Here is a 22,768-nt window from a genome sequence, read left to right as displayed (position 1 = left end):
AGATTTGGATAATGAAAATAATTTGACGAGGATATTTGCCAAAGAGATTGGATGGAATGACTGACAATTATGATAAGGAAAAATACTGATGAACAGGTGTGGAAAGAACTTTCTTGGCATCTGGAGGTAATTGAGAGAAGAAAATACCTTCTCTGTAAGGTGAGGCTTGTTGCTTTACCATTGCCTTGCTGCTGGATAGGAAAGGAAGTGAGGAGGGACAGTATAAGAAGTAAGTCGGAGGGAAGGAAAGAAATGGATAAATTTTAATTCCCTCTGGGACAGGTATAACTTGAGGGATGCAAAGATGTTTTTAACTGTTCCCAAAGATTATAGAAATGCTGTTACAATCATCTTCCTTTTGGGGGCACTCGGGGGTCTTGCTACTTTGAGATACTTGCTGTGAAGCAGCGGGCAGAGCCATACCTAGCTAAGGGCACTCTGTGGTTAGAACAAAGGGCAAAATAATGTATACACACCCCCCTGCCCTCATGTGCTTTGTAGCATTTTAATCCTGTACTTGTCTCCGCTTATGAATTTCTTATGGAATTATTTAATGGTGTGAGTTCGATGGGCAATTTAAAAATCTACTTAATCTACCATTTCTTTCCTCAGTGGTGCAGTGATGCGCTGCACACCACATCGCAGAGGTAGCAGCCTGAATGTAGAGAAAAATCAACCAACACCAGACAATTAATACTTAAGCAGGTTGCAACACTCCAGCCCTGAATCCCAATAGCCACGGCAAAATGCTAGAGAGTTTCCCAGAGCAAAGAAAGAGTGAATCATGGTAACCAAACAGCATCAAACACATCTTAAGCCCTGTCGAGGAATGCCCCCATGTCCCTAGCCATCCTATAATGGGAAGGGAATGAGTTTTACAGGGCAAATGCAATAAAAAGAAAGGACCACAGAATGTAATCTTAAATTGAGTCAGTAGTCTGGAAAGGCAGACATGAAGAATATGCCCAGTAACACTGGAGAAAACTTGTTACTGTAATAAGCTCAGGAATAACATGTACAGATCTCTGACATTAGTGAATATATATTAGTAAATTAGGATGGCTCTGAATATTCAAATTCTTCCGAATGGACCAGCCACGATGACTGACAATAGGCCTACTATGAGGCAAAGGAGAGACTGGGTGGGGAGGAGAGGGTAGCAGCATGTTTTAAGAGTTCTTGCCTGGCAGGTAGGCTTGATTCACTCCTACTAGCTCTTCTCCCAGGCTGTTTCCTTATCAAAGCATTGGCAAGGCTGAGAGACAGCAAGGCAAGTCTCACCAATGGGTAAAATATTCCATTCCTCATGGCAAATCGATTTCAGAACACTTATTCTTTGCATTTGGCAAATCAGCAGGTTACAGGTTCAAATCCAAATCCAGAATACCAAAGGGGACTGCCTGAGCTGGAAGAAACTTCCGAACGCCCTCTGCATAGACATGTAGGAAATGGAGCTCTAGTCTAAGCTCAGGTCTTAGTAGAGAAATGTTTGCCTCACTCAGCTGATTCTAACAGTTCTTAGAAGGAAAAGGTTGACACACACAGTGGTCCCTGCCTCTCATCTCCATATACTAGGCATGGTGAGAAGGTGGTGGGTGTCTGGCCATAGGGATAGAAGAAAACAGACATCAAAATTGTCCACTGAGCCCTTTTACAAGCACAGCATTCAAATAAGAGAGAGAGAGAGAAGCTCAAATTAGTAACCAAATATGCCTCTGTTTCCTAATGCTCATTCAGACAGAGGTTCAATGGCTGGAAATTATTGAAATGAAGCAGATGTCAAGGGGATGCTGCAAATGCAGCTACTTCCCAGCAGCAGTAATTCTGTGCCTGCAGTTTCAGGATCCTTGTTACAATCTCTGCATTGTGACTGTTCCTAAAGTACCTGCTGGTGCAACTTTCCTCTTTGTCCTGTGTTGAACAAACGTACGTAGTTCAAAGCTCTGGGACTTCAGTGCTTGCAGTTGAATCTAAGAAACATTTCCCCAATAGGTAGAAAGCCATCTCCGCCTCCTTCCCACCACCCCTGTGAACCTAATTTCAGGGTGCAAATCCTCCCCCGTCCCCCCGCACCCGTCATTGTATTTGCCAGACTTCTACCATTTTAAACTGATCAGCCTTGATTTACATTTCCCGAGAAGAGGAACAGTCTTGAAATATTAGGCTTCCTTTTGGTTTCTCAACTGAGTACACTCAGGATTGTTTTCATTTTTCAAACCAAAGATGTAAAGCATCTAAGAGGTGCAGAAGTACTCAGGTTTTCAGTGGGATTTTTGTTGTTATTGTTGCTTTTTGGAAAAGTGGCCCAAATCAAGGCATTCTGGGTTCTGAATGAGACTCCGGGAGGGAAGTTTAAAGGCAAGCCTTCTTTCCAACTCTGTTACGGCAAAGATGCTTTGCAACGTTTTGCGGACTCTGAGAACTGCAGCATATGTGGGTAAAGAAGCTTAGCAATATATCCTGCTTCAGGAGAGGGGAGCAGGGCATCTAGAACCAGCAAACTGTGATAGGTAATGAAAAGAGGCATTTCTTGAGTAGGAATGTCTTTATATTCAGGCAGGATATATGACCAGGCACAGCTCTGTTTATGCTGCTGATAAAATCTGGCTATTTCCTACCTCAGTACTGTGTCCAGAGCAAGGGTTGATTTCGCAACCTGAGGGAGGTCAGGTGGCCTGAATCCTTCAGCCACTTCTCGCTGGCACAGAGGCACACAGTGGGGCAGCTTGGTGTAAAGACTTTCCTCCCCCAAAACGGGCGTACCTCACAAGCGCTGCTCATGACACGTATTTTGAGGCAGGGTGTGGTTTTATGGTAAATATTGAAACTATTTTAAATACTGAAAATATGAAAGAAACAGCTTTGTCCCAGTTTAACATCTGCCCTATCTTACTTAAGAGCAAGACTATAAAAGACAACTAAATGGCTATCTTAAAATTTATGTTAAGCTTAACTCCAGAGAGAATATTACTTAGGTGTCTTTTTCCTCCTGCTCTACCACCACCAAAAAGCAAAAAAAAAAAAAAAGGAAGAAAATTAACCTGTCATTATTTTATATTCACTTCAAAACTTCAAGTATTTTCCAATGTTAAACTTTTAAGTGCAATATAAAAAAAGTAGTTGAAAAATATAACTATGCTTCTGACTTCACAAAAGACACACTTCATAATTTATGCTATCCATTCTTTAGGAAAGAACCACTTCACTACTCATGAATTATTGGTTTCTTCTATATGGTTAAATAGCCCATGTTTGTCTATTTGTCTGGTCCACAGGTATTTTTTTCCAATTTATCTTTAGCCCTCTTAGACATAAAGAATACATTTGAAACTCAGTGCACAAGGAATTTTATGATAAAATGTGGTATATTAGCGAAACTCAGAATCTGCATGTTTATTTATACAGACCAGTGCAGGAAGGTGGGTTGGTAGCTCAAGTTGATGACTGAACGTTCCATGGATAATCTACCAGAATCAAGGCACTTGAATGCAACAATATCCATTTGACTCTTTTTAAGAAAATATGCTTTAAACTTTTTAATCCTATCTTTGTGTTAAGATTTCTGTATGTACATTTTTACTATCGTGAACTTAAATGACCTACATGTTCAAAATTGTATTCAATTACAATCTTCCATAGACAATGGCTCAAATGGCAGCACACGATTTCTAGACGCTTGTCTAGATATGATGTAAAAATGCCCGAATTGTGAACTTCCCAGGTAACTCAACAACTGTGTATCACAATTGGAAATTCATGGACTTCGTTAATTCTTTGGCCCACTTGTAAAAATTTCACGTATATATACATCAAAATAGGTATAAAGATGCTCAGAGAGCTTGGTTATAGAACAGATTGGCATTTGGGTTTTAGTCATCAAAGATGTGACAAACAACACTGGGCATTAATGCAGAAAACAGATTGAGCTTTTTAATGGGACATCAAATAAGACTTTATTAGCATCTATTAGGTTCAACCCAAAGCTCAGGAAATAGCATTAATGAGCATCATATATCAGTGTGTCGGTTATTAGATAACAGTATCCCTTAAAACTAGCAAGGCGTACAGTACTTTATACTTTTTTTTTTTACCTTTATCTTTAGAATTAGCTGACATTCTATCCTCTTACACTGGCCTTACTATTAGTAATAGTGAACCAATTTATAAACCCATTAGTGACACTTTTTCCTGAAGATAAAAACAGTCAAAATTATCTGGCAGCAATTAATCTTAATGGCTGTATGCAGTAAACAGCAATGGGCTAATTCCAGCTCTGTCAGCCCCATCAAACAATCCCGCATTAGGCAGCTTTTCAGTGATCCATTAAGCATATTCAGAACAACAACAAATTCAATGCTGAAGGCATATGCACTAAACATTACAACAGTGATCTTCTGAAGCCATCATTATCTCTTAAATAGTACTTCCCCCATGTATTATCATTATGCTGTACATTAGAAATACTTTGATTAAACTCCCTTAATTCATAACAGACAGCTGCAGACCATTTATGCAGTTAATCTCAACACAACAGCTATTGAGGAAATATAACAAATGAAGGCTGTAAACTGGAAGTCATTACTATGAAAGATACTGGTTTTCTAGCCCTCTCAGAGCAGAGTGCATCATAAGGATGGGCTTTGGGCCTACAATAATGGGAATGAAACCGTTAAGGACCTTCCACTTTCCCTGCAACATCTGTACTTAGTGTTGCAGTGCTGTAGGCTGGGGATGTGACCAGGTTAGACCAGGTCATACTTCCTGGGCATTGACCAATCCAAGGGTTCAACCAATGAGAACCAAAGCCGAGGTTAGCTTCTATTTTCCAGCTTTGGTATTAAGAAGGCAAGATTTGGGTTGAATAAGAATGATCTCACTAATTTCACCGAAACGTTTCTGTAAAGCACTGGAAAACTATTCTGGTTGTATGTCATCATTAGCAACACCTTTCGCTTTCCTTCCCTACAAGTAGTTCCTTTCTAAGCTTAATTCATAGTACTTTCGTTTATGTACTTAAACTAAGGATCACCACTAAATTTTCTCTCTAACTTTTCTTTCCCATGATGCATTTTCATTTAACAATTTAGAAAAGTTCTGCAAAGCAAAAGTCCCCCCTCAGCCCTCAACTTCAGGGAACCCTACTCCAAGTTCATGTGTGTTGAAGAAAATATGCACTGGCTTAAGTTGATGAACAAGAAATCTGTGTACGTTTTCTCCATAATATGCCTTCACAAAATCTTTCCTTTTCACAGGTAGAGAAACCGTAAACATGCTCGTGAATGGGCCCTATGTGTCTAGCATTTTTTTCCTCATATAGGGTTTATTTCAACGTTCTAAACCACAGACACCGTGTCTACCTTTTGATGAAATGGCCAAGTAATTAAAACATAAATTAAGAATTTCCTTGCCAATTCTGACAGTACTTTCAGCTTTTGGGGCTAGCATAAATGAATTAAATATTGATTCAAAATGTAAACCACAGTCATTGTGGAGTGATAAGGGTCCAACCTGAGCAATAAAGAGCAATCTCTATGGCAGTTTACACTAAATGTCTAAGGGAAATTCTTCAATTGTGAATACAATGACCCATACCTGAAAGATGACCAGGAGCACAAAAATGTCCCCATGTGCTTCTCAGTTTGGAGTGTAAGCTTGTACTTCTCAGGAGATTATTGGGTGGAGGTGATGTCATGTACTTGTGGGCTCTGGGTTTACCTCTGATCCTATAGAGACTCCTGTCCTGTCCTCTCCCACACTGAGGAGCAAGGAGCATTGTTTTTCTTAAATTTGCACAAAAGGCATGGGCACAATGTCTGCTGGCTCTGCCCCTTTTTCCTCAGGCAGTACATTTGTTAGAATACAGTGGCAAACCACCCTGGGAACTTTAACATCCTGGTGCCCATTTTAGGCTCCCTGTGCTGTTTGAAACTACCAGGAGTTTCACTTTTTCAGAAAAGTCTTCCAAGTCCTAATGTTAGCTTCCTACCATGTGAGCTACAAACCTTCTCTACCAATTGCTGCAGGACAATAAGTTTGCGAGATAATGCCCCTGCTTAGTAATTCGGGATACATATTAGCATCTTAATGTCTCTGAGAACTTCTACAGAAATGAAACTTGTTTACCTGTGATTAATGAAATTTGCTTAAACCTACCAGACTGCTTTTTCTTTTTAATCGAACAAGTGTTAACATTTTATGGGGTTCTAATCAGAATATATTTTGGGACATGCTTTTCTAAATTCCTGCTTGTAATATTTACGCCTCAAGATTAATCTGTGGCAAGAAAGAACATGTTTGCAAATTGATTAATTACCCTTTCTTCCAATTTTTATTTCTTTGTAAGTTTTGGTTTGGCTTAAAGATACTCCACCATTGACAAGTGGTCATCAGCAAATGACATTGTATTTGGAATTCACTCTTTTGCTTGACTTTGATGAATTTCAGCCTTCATACCAAGAATCTAAGTTCAGTAAACAATGTTTGTATAGAAGTTTTTCTGATTGAGACATAAGGTTTTCTTCCACTAATAATTAGATTTTTGCAACTGATGCTACACATATGGATAATGCACAAGTATGATAATTTTCCCTGCTGTGGAACATTATCTCTAGCTCTAACACTATCATATCTTACATCTAGAGTTCAATCTAGATATATTTACATGTATCTGTATCTGTCCTCTATTCAGGAAACCCCAAATTATAAATGGGTAGTTTCTACATGCTCATTTTAAATCCATTGCTTGGGAACTGAGGGCATATTTTCTCATAGGAATGTATTACAAATAGTGACTACATTCTAGATCTAACCTATAAAAGTCCGTCTAATCCACTGCAACTGCGTGACTGAAAATATGCATACTCTAAGAAAGTAAGTCAAAGGCAGTGCTAGTGCCATACTAGTAAACCAAGCAGAAAAATGGTAAGGTCATAAAATTGTCTAAGAAATTATTTTAAAGGTTTGATCCAAAATGCTGATGCTTCAGGAAATATAACTTCAATTTTAAAAGAAGAGGTAGTAGACCAAGATGTGTGTCTGTTCCTACAGCTTCTGATAGAGACTTCTAATTGCAATATTCCTAATGTCCCTTCCAAACTTATATCCTCCCTCATCCCCAGCCCTCCATTCTGCCAACATATTACAGTAGGTCTCTTTTCAGAAAGAGTGTAGTAAGGCTCCTGTAGAGAACAGAAGTGAACAAAGAGTGAGAAAGAATAAGAAAAAAAGATCATTTCCCGGGAAAACCAGGCAAGACTTGGAAGTGATAAAGAGAAAGTAACTTTAAGGGTATGTGTGTATGTGTGTGTGTTTGTGTGTGTGTGAGAGAGAGAGAGAGGGAGAGAGAGAAGAGAAGAAAAGAGAAGAGGAGAAGAGAAGAGAAGAGAAGAGATGAGAAGAGGGAAAGAGAAGGGATAACATTTCTTTGGTGGAATTAGGTGATAGTGAAATACAGAAAAAGCTGGGGGACCTGCACATGTGCAGTGATTTTCTGCAGGGAGACATTTTGACAAGGGAGTAGACTGGGAAGACTAGTCTTGTTGCCATATGCCTGGGGTTCAGTTTGCCTGGGTGGTGCCTCCAACCCCTGCAGAGCCACCAAGTCCCAGCTTTTTCCTAACTCCTATTTCAGAGCTCTGTACACATAACCGAGTTCTGACGTCCTTTCCTTGATTTGCAGTCAGGTTGCCCACTGAGCCTGGTGCTTGGTCACCCCCAAATCTCGCCAGTGCTTTTCCCCAAAGCTGGCTTCTGTCCCCTAAGTCCCTAACAACCACTGTGCTGCCTTGAAACCACCCGATGGCCCGTCTCTAGCCCAGGCTAGCCTCTGTGCCCTTCTTTTCCTCCCTGGTCCCGCAGCTGAGCTCCCAGCATGTACACCCCTGTTCTGTAAAAGTGCCTGCCACTGGGTTTTCTGGGAGCTTCTGTACCACCTAGGCTCAGGTAAGTCCTTTGCTGTTCTCCAGGCTTCTAGTTTCCCCAATCCATCCTTTACACTGGACCCAGAGTGGTCTAAATAAATGCCCATATGGCTTGTCAGGACTTGCCTGAGTACCTCCCTGTGACACTCTGGACAAAGTTCATCCTCCGTCTACCTCCACAGCTTCATTTCCTACCTTCTGTGCTCTGGCTCTTTTGATTTCCTGGCTGTTTCTTAAATGTATAATATTTACTCTCAACTCCATGTCTTTGCACACACTGGTCCCCTCCCCCTAAGTTTGTCCTATTAACTGACTCTGACTCATCAATATTGAGCTCGTTTATCATGTCCTTTGAAAAATCTTGATCTCTGGCTAAGCAAGATGCTCCTACTCACTGAATTAAAATTCACTGACCTGCAGTTATTTTTGCTTCTTGATCTCACTTTGAAATGCAATGTCTTTCATTTGGTATCGTGAGCCTGTAGCATAGTTCTTGGAGCACTGAACATACTCAGAAATTGTTCACTGTAATAATGAACCAAAGAATATACAGAAATGTTAAGTGGATTGACCACACCTTTTTCTAGTGTGACAGTAGAACTACAGAATTCTCAAATGTTTAACAGTTTGGTATTATTTAATAGAAATGAGTATTTTATACAGAAAAGTGTATTTGTCACGTCCCCCCCAAATGATGAACATGCCCTGATCTCTATGTGGTGGAATGACAGATGATTTTATTTTCCTTTTATTTGCATGTTTGTATTGCCTAGCTTTTAAAAGAGAACATTTACTTTTATAATGATAAAAACAAGAGAGCTAACTTTAAAAAAACACGCACATAGCCTTAGCTTTACAGAGAAATGGAATGCACAGGACACGTTGCACTGGCTCTCGTGGCTCCGGAGCTCTTCTGCTTTGCTTGGCCCTTCTCTTTCTCTCGTCTTCGGGTTTGCTCCACGCTGTCACTGATGGGAGATCTGACCAGGACTTGGTGAGATTTGGGTCATGTTTGAATGTGGGGTGGAAAACTCTATGATTATCAGGTTTAGTATATCTCTGCCAAGGTAAAATTCTGTCCATTATTATCTAGCTCGTCCTCACTGTACCATGTTCCAAAATTGCCAAGGAAGGATGCTAAACCGCGCTAAATAGCTCACTTCTCGTGGCATTCCTGGGGGTGTATTGCTGTGTTTATCCTAGAAAGGGAAATCCGGGTGAGTCATTTATTTGCTTCAAGACACACTGTACCAATTTCTCATAAGGAGGTAGAGTGGCTGGTTTACCAAACTAAAATAAAGGAACTCAGCCAACCTCCCCACATACGCATGTGTGAGAGGCCAATCTTAGTCCCTCCAACAGCCCAGTGTGTCCAGGACATTCCTTTGGATCATCAAGGACAGCAGCTCTGCCCACTGCGGGGACAAACACACAGTCCACCCCAGTAAATGTTGTTGATGGACTAGTCTTTCGAAGGCCACTGAATAGGTCTTTCATTCCTATAAAAGTTAGCCAATTCTCTTGACTAGCAATGCAGTATGAAGGTTTTCCCTAACCCTGCACACACAAATGTATCGAGGCACACGGCTACACTAGTCGAACACTATTAACGACCATCACAACAAAATGTAATGGCACTTGAGACATGCTAGCCAATTGCTTTCATGACAGAGTCTCAAGTGATCAAAATCTACTGTTTTTATCATGAGACTTACTGAGCTGTTTCATCAATTAAATTCAAAAAACATTTAGGGGATGCCTGCTATGTTCAAGATACTGTGCTAGGGACTTTGGGGGATAAAATAAGAATGAAACATGGTCCTTGTCTGCAAAGAATTTACAGAATGGGGCCTGTAAGTGATTTTCTATATAAATTCTCTTCTCCTTGATTGTAAGTCAGAAGAATAAATATTTTTATTTCCAGATAATAGATTTTCTTATAGTTAAGATTTATTCTCCTACCCTTGAAGATCTCAGGAGCTTACAAACTAACTTATCCATACCTCTTTTTAGCAAGTTTCTGTTTGTTCATGGATTCATACATGTGCTCACTCAAGAGCTATTTTATCTTAGCCAGGGTGTCAGGGAAGCCTGACTGATATGTGGCACTTGAATGGAGTCTTAGGAAAGTCTGAGGGAAGATATCACAAGTGAAAGGCCTGATCCAGAATGGCAAAGTGGCTGGCCTGGCGGTGACCAAGTGGCCGAGGTGAGAGTGGAAGGACGCAAGGACCAAATACTGCCATGTTCCAAAGGTGGGGGGACGGTGGGCCAGGGCGAGGGGTGTGAGCCTCCTTCTAAGTGTAAAAAGCTGTGAGAGGGTTTTGAGCAAAGAAGCGATATAATCTGACCACTTAAAGAAAGATCACCCTGGCTTCTCTGTGCAGCTTACAGGAGAAGTGCAATGGAGTAAATTCATATCTCATCCATTATTTCAGCTCCTGGGCCAAATTAATTTTCACAAACATGCTCCTCTTTCCCAGTTTCAGGCATACCCCAATAGTTTGTCAATACTATTATTATTATTGAAGAACAATTTGTAAGTGGAAGATTTTCTCTCAATATAAGGAAAAAAAACCTTGTAATAACTAGAGTTATGGAACAGGGTGCTTCCTGTTGCTAGAGGTATCCAGATAAAAACTAGAGGATCCCCCGCTTGGTGTGTCACAGGAGTGATTCCTTTACTGAGTGGACATGAACCTAGGGTACTTCTAAGGGCCTGTCCAACTCTGAGCCTTGATAATTCTCTAGATCCGTTTGCTTACCTGTTATCAATATGGATGGCACGGGATTCTAGGTTTCAGATAAAACACAGAGAATGTAATGGACGCAAGCCCTTCAGATGAAAAATCTTATTCCACCAACTGCTGGGCATGGTGGTAGCAGACAGCTCTCAGCTGTGGCTGTCAACATCTCCTGAAATAGTCTCTGCTGGTGAGATCTGCCTTGCCCAAGCCATGCCTCTTTCCAGGGCAGCCCAAATCAATGACTAGCTGATGTAAGCGTAGCAAGGCCTGGCCTCTTACTCCTACTGGGGACACCTTTGAAGGGCCATTCTAGCTCCAGAGCTCCCATGAAGTAGCTGCGACTCTGCTGAGACTGCTTGGCAGCCCAGCTCCCCCCTGCCATGTCCCGCTTCATTCCCTTCCTTTCTACTCTGTTGCTCCCCATAGCTAATCTTCCTGCACAGTACCTTCCATTTTTGTGTCTGCTTCTTGGGAACCCAAACAGAGAGCACCATTGTGGAAGAAATTAAGGGGCTTTGATCTACTTTGAGCAATTTAAGCCCAGCGTTCTTATTTGCGTTTTATCTTAACCTAAGCCTTAGGGGAGCTAGGGGCCAACGAGTATCTTACACTTTGGGCTCAGGAAAGAAGGGCTGCTCTGGGAATCCCCACGCAGGTTCCATGGAGAGACATGGTATGCTTTTTGAGTTGTGCACAATGTTGGGCACACAGTGATAATTCAGTAAACATGGACTGAAAATAAATATGTGCTATGAACCTTTATGAGAGTCATATACAAACAGACACTTAGATGAAATTTGAATGGTTTTCTATGCCACGTTAAGCAATAGAACACATTGTTGAAGCTGGTGGTTGTGCCAGATACTGAAGGCAAGGAATAGTCTTCATCGTGTCTCAGTCTGGGTGGGCTCTACGGGAAAGGGACAGTGAAGAACACTTCACTGGTGTTGAAGGAGGAAGAATGTGGTTACAGGCTCTGGAAACTGAAAGGAAAAACCGGGCCATCTACCAATGTCGACTGCAAAAACAGAGCACCATAAGAGAAATTCAGAAATTCCTTTAGAAATGGAAAAGTACTTTCTCCAATGTTGCAAGCAAGCACTGTAATTTACAACTTTACACTCCCCAATTTTTATATCTGTCTCTGAAATTTTATTATAATGTTTTTATGTCTTTTCCTGAAGGAATTTAAGACTAAAAATTTTTTTTCAAGTATCTTTCATATGAATTGACTTCTTGGCATTGAAAACCTGGATAATAAATTGAGCATCAACACAGAAGTACATTAAACATGAACTAAGTCTATGTTTTAGTCTTTATCTTTCTGAGCATATGTGGCACATTTTGTGACCATTAATCTGAATTCTGGACATGTATTATGATAAAAAAAAAAAGGCCAAATAGAGCTTTTGTTTTTTTTTAAAGATTTATTTTTATTTATTTCTCTCTCCTTCCCCTCCTCCCCAGTTGTCTGCTCTCTGTGTCCATTCCCCGTGTGCTTTTCTATGTCCGCTTGCATTCTTGTCAGTGGTACTGGGAATCTGTGTCTCTTTTTGTTGTGTCATCTTGCTGCATCAGCTCTCCTGGGCAGGCTGGACTTCCTTTCATGCGATGCGGCTCTCCTTAAGGGCACACTCCTTGCACATGGGGCTCCCCTATGGAGGGGACACCCCTGCGTGGCACGGCACTCCTTTCGTACATCAGCACTGTGTGTGGGTCAGCTCACCACATGGGTCAGGAGGCCCTGGGTTTGAACCCTGGGCCTCCCATGTGGTAGGCGGATGTTCTATCCATTGAGTCAAGTCCGCTTCTCCAAATAGGGTTTTTATATGCCTCAGCCCATACACTGTGGGGTTTTAATCAGTTGATTACCTCCATACTACCCAGTGTCTGGAGTGAGTCACTCTGAGTGTCAATGACTTGGGAGGTTGGATGACACAACCTGGAGGCCCAGCATCAGGCTTGGAATCTGATCTTGTCATTTCCAGCTGTGTGACTGCCAGCAAGTCACTTAGTCTTTGTGGCTCAGTTTCTCATCTGTAAAATGGTGATGAAAATAATAGTACCTGACTTACAGGGCTGTTTTGAGAAATTAATATCCCTAAAGCACTTAGATCAGTGTCTGGAACATAACAAACTATAAATAATTAGCTATTGTTTCTCAAAAGTATGCCCTCTTTAAAAAAAAGGGGGGGGGGGGGCGTTGGTTCAAGGTTTTTCGTCCAATTTGTGTGCTGTGTACCAGACCTGGTTCCTCCCACTTAGGGATGCCACTTAAAAGGTCATGAGCCAATAGAAAAACTTAAGATGCGTATCTGAGAATCAAATGTCTAACAAGGGAAGGATGTACATGCCCACTCTCCTCAGTGGATTTTCTTCCACTTCCAGCTTTATAATTCGTTTATCATAGCTTTGGGGACGTAATTGGATTTTAAACATTTGATTCTCCCTGTCTGATAAATGGACACAAGCTATTGAACTCTTTAGAGGTTCAGTGCAGAATACTCATTGTCCCACAGGAGCTGCTCATAGAACTCATAAAAGGTTTAGAAAGGATTAAAAATGAGAGGTGGCCTTTGTTGTCATCCGTATCATTGCATTGCTTTCTACTCAAGGTGCCTGCAGCACTTGGCCGAGGGTCTCTTACTGCAGATAGATTTTGGTGTTCCCAGATCTGTCTCAAACCCTGAATCACATTCATGGTAAAAGAAATTCTTGCTTTGCAGTCCCATAGAACCAGGTTTTGGTGATCCACTACCTATTTCACAGGACTGCTGGACAGTAAGGAGCATCAAAAAGGTAGCATCTGGTGTGGTCCTGGACACAAGGGTCTAAGTGTGACGTAGTCTCCTCTTTCTTCTCGTGCTGAGATATCATGTTCTCATATCTGCCAAGCCTGGTGCTTTGCATATCATAGGTGCTTAACTCAGGTGTAGTAGTCAGGGCTCTCTAGGGAAACAGAACTGACAGGAGATATCTGTAAATAGAATGAGATTATTAAAATTGTCTCACGTGACTGTGGGGATGCACAAGTCCAAATTCCATAGGGCAGGCAGCAAGCCAGGGCCTCCAATGAAGAGCCTTCATGGCTTCCCTAGGAGACACTGATGAAGTAGAGATGGGAATTCTCTCTCTGAATGCTGAAATCACTTCCCCTTGTAAGGCATTAACTGACTGGATGAGAGGTCACTCATTGCTGACAGCATTCTCAGATGATTGTGGATGTAATCAGCCATCTATGCCATCAACTCACTAATGACTAAAGTCCATGAAATGCCCTTGTATTACAATTAGCCCAGTGTCTGCTTAACCAAAAACTGGACCCCATTACCTGGCCGAGTTGATCCATTGGCCTAACCAGCACATCAGGTTTACTGGATTTGAACTTGTAATTATTTTCAAAGTCAGATCTGGGAATCATAAAACTGAATAGTATCTTTCACTACTCATTTTAGATTACTGTTTTCTTATAGTTCATGCACTTCAATTTCAGTAATCTACTCTTATCCTAATGCCTTCATTCTATGAATAACAAAGGCAAAATTAAAAAGAGATAAGAATGTTCATTTCAATCTCTAGAATATATTTAATTAGAGCGAATTTTCTGAATTTAGGTCTTATTTCTGTGTTCTGCGAAATGGAAACCATGCTCATCAAATATTTAGGATTTAGTGCAAAGAATTTTCTTAATTTTTTTTATTAGAGATGTTGTGAATTTGTAAAACAATTATGCATAATGTGCAGAATTCCCATACATCACCCCTTCTCCAGCACTTCACATTGTTGTGGAATATTTTATTTTCTTAACATTTTGATGTTTTGACCATTTATTGCATTTTTGGCATTTCATTTGAATCATATCAGTCAGTCATATTTACTAATGTAAACCTCAGAAATAAATGAATTTCTAAAGAGTCAATATCCATTTCTACAAAGAAATACTAGTATGGGCTAATAAATAAATAATCATTGTAATAGTATCCAAGAGCGGCAAAGGAATTTTATAGCCATGGGCTAATTATCCTTTTCATGTTAATTTATTCCTCAAATTTACCTCTAAGGGTAGGCAACAGCCAATGTGAATCTTAAGTCAGATATTACTTATAAATATTATGTGGTTCTTTTTTGGTGTCTACCCCAAGTAGAGTGGAGAGGGATACTCAAGAGTACTACAAATTCTAGAGGAATAAAATCCAATATACTGTAATATTATTTCCTATTTCTATTCAAGAAATATGGCTACATTTTATTCAATCTTTTAAAAAAATTATCTTTTTAATAATGAATTTTCTCTGCTATACTCATACCGCCTCACACTTTTTGAGACTATCTTGCTGGATGGCATATACATTGTGCCTTGACACTCAGCAAAGAAGGAAGCCCTAAAGAGGTTGTGCTCCACATTTCCATGCAGTCTTCCTTCTCAAGTCAGGTACCCTCCCTTCTCCCCTCCCTTCCTCTCTTCCTCTCTTTCTCTCTCTCTCTCTCTCTCTCTCTCTTTCTTTCTTTCTTTCTTTCTTTCTTTCTTTCTTTCTTTCTTTCTTTCTTTCTTTCTTTCTTTCTTTCTTTCTTTCTTTCTTTCTTTCCTTTCTTTTTTTCTCTTCCTTCCTCCCTCCTTCCCTCCTTCCCTCCTTCCCTCCTCCTTTCCTCCTTCCTTCCTTCTTTCCTCCCTCCTTCCGTCCCTTCCATTCTTTCCTCCCTCCCTCCCACCTTCCCTCCCTCCTTCCTTTCTTTCCTCCCTCTACCCGTCCCTTCCTTCTTTCTTTCTCTGTCTCTTTCTCTTTCCTTTTTCTTATAACACTACAAAGTTATAACAATGTATATATTCTTATGAAATCCTTCAGCAATTCATAGCCAATTTATCAATGACCACACAGCTGTAGTCACCGCAGTTAAAAAAATATACCAGCTCGCTGAGTGTTTACATAGACTCTGCAAGCCGGCCTGGTGGCAAGGGGACTGGCAGCCCCTGGAGTCATTAGAAAGGTACACTGGAGCGGCGGTGATGGTAGAAGGATGTTTGTATTATAGCCCAACACATCATTAAGGACACAATTGTTATTTAATGTGGCACAATCATCTTTCTACTCTTCATGAAATCCACTTAAGTAATTACCTTCTTAGCTCATTGGCTCTGTGAGCCGCCTGGTTAGAAAGGGTTATATCTAAAGAAATATTAAAAACGGGCTCACACAATGACCCCTTTAAGCTGACTTTTATTTATGAACGGGCTCAAAATGAAGATCATTTTCCTGCTTAGAAATAGTGAGGAAACTCCAAGGTAAATAAATGCCCTGGAGAATTAGCAGGATGTGAAGAGAGTAAGAGCACATTAGCCAAAAAGTCTCTTATGGTGTCAGCCATTCTTAAGAAAAAAAAAAAAACAAACCAGCTGATACCTGCATAATGCCTTGCATGTTGTATTTTCAGTTTGACATCTGTTTTAGCCAATCAATTTTTCATTAAAGCCAATGCTGTTTTGAAATTTGCCTCGGCTTTCTATTTTTAAGACAAGAAGGAATGTATGATGAAAATATTCCTCTACAAAGCTCGACACAAGAGCTTACCAAGCTGTGTGGGTCTTAATAAGTGACATAATTTTGAAGACTCACTTTGAATAGTCTAGATATTAAGATGGAAGATTTAAAGAATGCACAGAACTTATTTTCAGAACCCATTTAAATGTCTTTCAGGCAGATTTTTTATTATGACGTGTACAAGATGAGCTTGCAGAGCTTTGGTATCATTTAAGGAAAGCGGCATTTGAAGTACACAGTGGAAATTACTTGGAAACACACATCTGCATTTTAAACTTTAAGCTCGCTTTCAAAATACACTGTACAATCCATGTTTACTATAAATATGGCTAGGTAAGTCTCAGATACCTTTATCTTATTTGGTAGCTCTGTGTTTGAGCCTCTTTGTTTGAACAGAAGTGTCAGCTGTATTTTACTTTATTATATAAAAAAAGTTTCAGAATTTAATTAAGGGTCAAGTACCAGCAGTAGATAAATGCAACAGCTAAAGCATATTTCTGATCACTCTGAAGTCTGCAATCATGAAAATTATTATCATTGAGTAAAACTGGTCTCAATGATGGTGACTGGGAGATGGAATCTGTGTTACTCAGCCATCATTTACATAATAATGGGTTCCAGTTTTCATCAGCACCTTTTGTTTGTACAGTGCTTACTGCTACAGTAAATTGTCAAAATGTCATTCCTCTCCAATCAGCCAGAAAATATCAACAGTAAACAAGGCACAGGAAGAAATTCTCTGATTAGAAGTGTGGCAGGGGAAAGAGTAAAGCTGAAGTCTCCGTGATAGCTAGAAACATGTTATTCTGGTAATACAGAAGTATGGGCTGACGAAAATGACTTCTCTCTCCCTCCCTGTCCACCCACCCCCTCTAATGAAGAAATACCACTCTGCCACTGAGGCCACTCCGAAAGCCCCAGGACGATCCCTGGGGATTAATAGATTATATATGTATTTGTCGTGGCCACTCTCTTCCCTTTTCCTGGGGATCAGCCTCTTTCTTTCTTCTTTTTTTTCCTGGCCCAGAAGCATGGATTCAGGGAGGCCAGATTCTCCTCCAGTCTTCTTCGCTCTGTTTGGAGCTCTGTTGAGAGGGGAGTTTCAGAGACCAAAGGAGCTGGGGAGAGGCATTTGTCCCATGACAAGCTGCCATCGCATGGGGCAGACACAGTGAGGCTCACCTCAGCTGGCGACCAATCTCCTTCCTGTTTCAGGGGCCAGGTCCTGCGAGGTGGCTTCCGGGCACGAGAGGACTGAGCACCCTGAGGAAGCACCCTGGGCCCTGCCTGGACCACCCTCTTCTGGTGGGCCGTCACTTGAATTCTCAGGGATGCGGAAGGATGACCCGCCAGTGTCGATGCCTTTAGGGTATTGAGCCCCGACTGCCCATTTCCAAATTCGCCACAACCCTACCCCTGGGCTTTTTCACAGAATCTTGAAGTCCTTAAGAAGTGTGCAATCAGTGCATCTTTCTGTTCCTCACTGGAATCTCCGCAGAATGAGGAAAGGATAAGGATGAATTAGTACAGTATATGCTTTATAGCCATTATAGCTACAAAGTATATTAAAATTGAAGACTTCACATTGTGTTTGAAATAAAAATGAATATGGTGGCATCCTGCCAAGGAGTCCCAGAAACCACTCTTGTGTGGAATTGAAACATTTGGCTCATATAATACTTAATTTATTTTTATGAAACGACAAGTTATATAAATGTATGTTTAAAACAGAGGGGCACAACATTTTTTTTTTTTTTGTAAGTTTCCTTGTGTTCTGGCTTATATAGCCACACATAGTTAGGGCTTATAGCTAAACAGAACAAAAACAATAAACTTTGCCAAAGTGGATTTTTTGGAAGCTATGTACTCCCCCACCATTTCAAAAAGTGATCATAATAGTTAGGTTACCCAAGGAGAGGCTCGCAGGACCTTCGTTTGGAAATGAATAGGAGTTTTTACATCTATTGAAATGAAGTGTTGACATCAGGAAATATTTTGTAGAGCTTTCAGCTTTCAGCTTTCTTTCCCATGCACTTTATTTTGCCTGGCTACTTTTAATTTTTTTCCCCTACTTCTTCTCTTTGAAAATCCGACATTGTCCAAACCCTTTCGATTAAGAAGCTTGCCTGAATAAAAGCACCGTGATGCTGTGGCGGTGCATCAGTAAACAGGGGGACCCGCAAAGCTGGGCAGCACCGGAGAAATAGGGCTGATCAGCGGTAATTACCCTGCCACCTCATGCAGTACAGGGAATTAACTCCTAGGACTTCGGGCCGAATGAAGAAGAAGTTGATGTTTCACGTTGTGAATGCATCAGTGCCTGAACCCATTACCAGTCTAAACAGAGATGGGAATTTACTACGCACTATGTTTTGGGGGGTTGGTAGTGGTGGTGGGGGGTTGGGAATGTAGAGCGGTATGCAGAAAATGAGAAAGTAATTCAGGTTGCAGAAAGAAACAGCAGTCTGTATTTTTATTAAGGTCTTTCCCTTCTGGTGCTGTGTCATATTCATACTGCATAAATAAAAGGGGACATGCATGGTGACCACTTGTCTGGAAAAAAGGGAGCCTGTTGTCTTCAAGGAGAGGTTAGTGTGTCACCCACGGAGGAGAAGGTGTTCCATGCCAGACCTATAGAAAGGAAAGTGCTCGAAAACGCAGAGCAGGGGGAGAAACACAGCTCAAAAGGCAACTAGTTAGCAGCTGCCACTATGACCTTTAACTGCATCCATGGTAACTGGGCTAAAGATGGAGTTCCATTTTATTATTCTCACACCCACCACGTTAAGCCTGTGAATCCCATTGCAATTTAATGGCTGAAATCAGAAGGCAGATCTGTGTTCATTGGACCAGTGCCGATACCCTCTTAGCTAATGAGCGCAATAAACATTTTCATGCCAGGAAACAAGTGCAAGTGGAAATATTATGCCATGCAGAAATATATACCCAAACACAAAGAAATGGTCAGTAAAGCCGGTCGTTTATGTGTATTTGCATACTCTAACATTCAAAGGCAGCCGTCTTTAAAGGAAAGAATAAATAAAAAGCTGCTAGACTATTAAAAACAGTGGCATACCATGAAGCTTATTGTGAATGAGAAGTCTGAAGAGTTATGAATCCTCGAGTTAATGATTATTACTGCCTTTTCTATTATTTTCCTTGAGGAATGTTATTATTTGTAAATGTGGCTCCAATACACTGGCATCTCTTCCTTATCTACTATACCTCTGGCTGAGTCAAAAACAGTGTAAAAGCAACCCCCACTTTTTTGGAAACAAGGGAAAGGTTTTTACTATAACTTTGCCTTCACAACTATTTAATCCATATTTCTTCCAGAATTAGTGACAACAGTGTCATACTGTCACAGGCTGCAAAACTAACGTGTATACCTAGATCACTCTTGTTAGGTTTAAAGGCCCTGAAAAAAAAAAGATAAATGATGATGGCAGCTGACCCAAAGTAGGCCTGGATGTGCCTTCGAATGCACTCTGCCTCTTGAACTAACACGGTAACATTTTCAGTGAAAACACAGAGGTTTCAGGTAGAACGACATGGCAAATGAATCTGAGCTCCTTGACTTAGGAAAGACGTGTAAGCATGATTCATGTGAATTCTTAGATACCATGTATTATGTGAACTTAAAAATCTATGTAGTTCTCCTACTCTTCCAATAATTCTTTTTTACAAAACTTATGTGTAACATGTTCAACTTTAGCTGTGCCAACGTGCCATTTGTATCAAAACGCCACCGAACACTACCGTTGAAAGCTTAGGTAAACCTGTCCTATTTGTTTCCACAAGGTGCTGTCAAAGTTATAAAACTACATTAGCACCTTCAGAAAATGTAATACGTAAAATCTTCTCAGTCCTTCAGTTCTTTCATTCAAATTTTCCTCAGTCATAAAATATTCCCCGATTTTTATTCTTGGTTAAATTGTCTGAGCAACGACAGAGGACTTAAAAAAAAAAAAAAAAAAAAGAACAATGCATATATCTTTTTTTCTGTATGGGATGATGCTGGATATCCTTTGTAAGAAATAGCTTGAACTATTTTGCTAACAGAAACTGCTTGTTCTGGAAACTGTAAAGGTCGGAGAGAAAATAATTTTGGTGCTTCTTATCTTTTACAACGATGTCACTTTTATCATTACCAGAGAGGTTTAGGATGGAAAGAAAGTGAGACAAAGAAAACGAGAGCTCAGAGTCTGTTTACTTGACTTATAAAAGGGCAGGATATGCCTCAATCAGTTTAATAAAAGATGTTCTATCAATTTAGACAATTATACCAAAGATTAAGAATGTCATGAAGCTGATGAAATCTCCTAGGTAACATTAAAAAATAATATGCTTTTAGATCACATCATATATTAAATGACAACTGCCAATTTTTTAAAAAGCGTACTCAAAAGTCTTTTCCTGAATGACAATTTGAAGTTAAAATACTTTGTTCTTAACATTTAACTTCAATGACATGAAGCTTCTGCTTCCTGACTAAGGAAACTTGGCTAATAAGAGCACTTTATTTATCCAAGTAAAAGTGGACTACAAGATACAGTATTTTATGGCCTCCGTGCATCTTTGCTTAATTAAGGAAGACACAAGAGATGTTTTGCTAACACATTACTTGGTTTAGAAGATCTAAATATGTTTTTTATTTCAATATTTACCATCCTCTTGATTTGGCGTTCCTTCTTTTATTGGCTACTGAACAATTACTTTTCTTAGAGTGAGCCGAATGAAAATCCTTGTGGGCTTTCATTAAAGGAGAGAGAGGAGCCACCGTGGGGAAGGACAGAAGATGGGCCTGTGAAGACCTCAGTCCAGAGCCGACCAGAGAGGAGGGTCTGAACATACCTGTCTTCATGCCCCCTATTGGCTCAAAGCGCATAGTAATACCTTCTTCTTGTTGAGGATGTTAGACAGGTACATGCCAGCCAGGTACATCTGCTTGGCCCACGTTTAATCACCTTTTAACAATGTTGTGTTTGCAGAAAGCTATTGCCTACCTAGGTGGAAGACGCCCCCACTCCTCTTGGCCGCTTCCATAGGAATCCCCACTCTACTAAAGGCCCGTCCCTCCTGTTAGGACCCAACAATGGAGGGAAAGGGCCTGAGTTTCACTGAACCAACCAAGTCAAGACCATAGACCTGGGCATTTGTGCATTGGTGACAAGCTCAAGGGGAATAGGACATAAGCAGAGAAGTCATCAGCCAGCCAAGACGACCTCTTCTCCAGGAAGCTCTGCTGCTGCTCACGCCTGGTCTGCATTATGCTTTCCTTGCCAACATCTCCCTCCAGCTCCTCTTCTTCATCTGTCTTCACCTTCACCTCCTGGATTGCCAGTCCTGCCAAGCAAAGCACCAAGTGCTTCTAGAATGTGTTTTTTTGTTTTTGTTTTGTTTTGTTTTAAACAAGGTTTATAAAGCCCATTGCCTTCTGCACTTTTCAACTTCTGGGCACCGACACAATCTCCCTGCCTATGTAGAAGCTGTCAAACTACCATGGTTATTATCAGCAGGCTCAGCAGTAACAATACTTATTTACCAAGTGCTTGCTCCAAGCATGCCATAAGCATTATCTTGTTTAATCCTTATAGTAACTCTATGGGGAAACCAATTCTGGAAGGTTAAGTAAATTACTCATGGTCACAGAGATAGCCAGTAATTTAGTTGGGCTGTAATTCTCAGAAAGACCAACTTTGATGATAAAAATAAGAAGTTTTGTTGCATTTTTTTGGTGCTACAGATGCTAAGGTCTAAGGATGTTTAACCAGTCCTTCTATCTGGGGAATGGGAAATACAAGTGATTCTTTTCTAACTGATTTTCTTCTGAAGAATCTAGAATCCCCCTTAACTTGATTACTGAGAGATGTTGAAGAGAGGGTCAAGGTCAGTGGATACCCTCCCAGAGGTGTCATCTGTGCCTCCAGGACTTGTACACCCGAGCCTTTCATGCTTACCTTATAGGGGTTCGACTTAAACAGTTCTGATCCCAGAAGCATCTTCTCAGATTCATCACTGTATTCTGACTGCAGGGAAGAAAAACTCAGATGGCAGAAGATTCGTGGAAAAGAATGCAGGTTAACTGGAAAGCAATTTTCTAAAGATATCAGTTCTTAGACTGTGGATGACAACAGGAGAAATGAAAGCAACATGTTTCAAATGTGGCACAATGGCAATCTAACACTATCGATATGGAAAAGCAGAAGGACTAATAGGAAGAAAAGAAAGTTGAGAGTTACAAAATAGCTTTATGGGGAGAAGTCAATAAAAGCGAGGGAATAGAGAAAGCATACAAACCACAGGACTCTGATTTTTGGGTAGTAAATAAGGCAATTTGCATGCACAGGTGGTTCAAAATGGAATTGTATGGGAAGAAAACCAAGCAATAATTCAAAATGAAAATTATCCCATCTTGAAATAAAAACAAAACTTTTATCAAATAATACCATCAACCACCCAGTTCTAGTCAATGTAGAGTAGTATTTTTGGCAGAGTGTTCAACTTAAGATTCAAAAGGTTTTATACATGAGGGATAAAGATTTTTTTTCCTGAAGGCCATGAT

Source organism: Dasypus novemcinctus, chromosome 17 (assembly GCF_030445035.2).
Source record: "Dasypus novemcinctus isolate mDasNov1 chromosome 17, mDasNov1.1.hap2, whole genome shotgun sequence".
NCBI lineage: Eukaryota > Metazoa > Chordata > Mammalia > Cingulata > Dasypodidae > Dasypus > Dasypus novemcinctus.
This window is presented reverse-complemented; position numbering follows the sequence as displayed.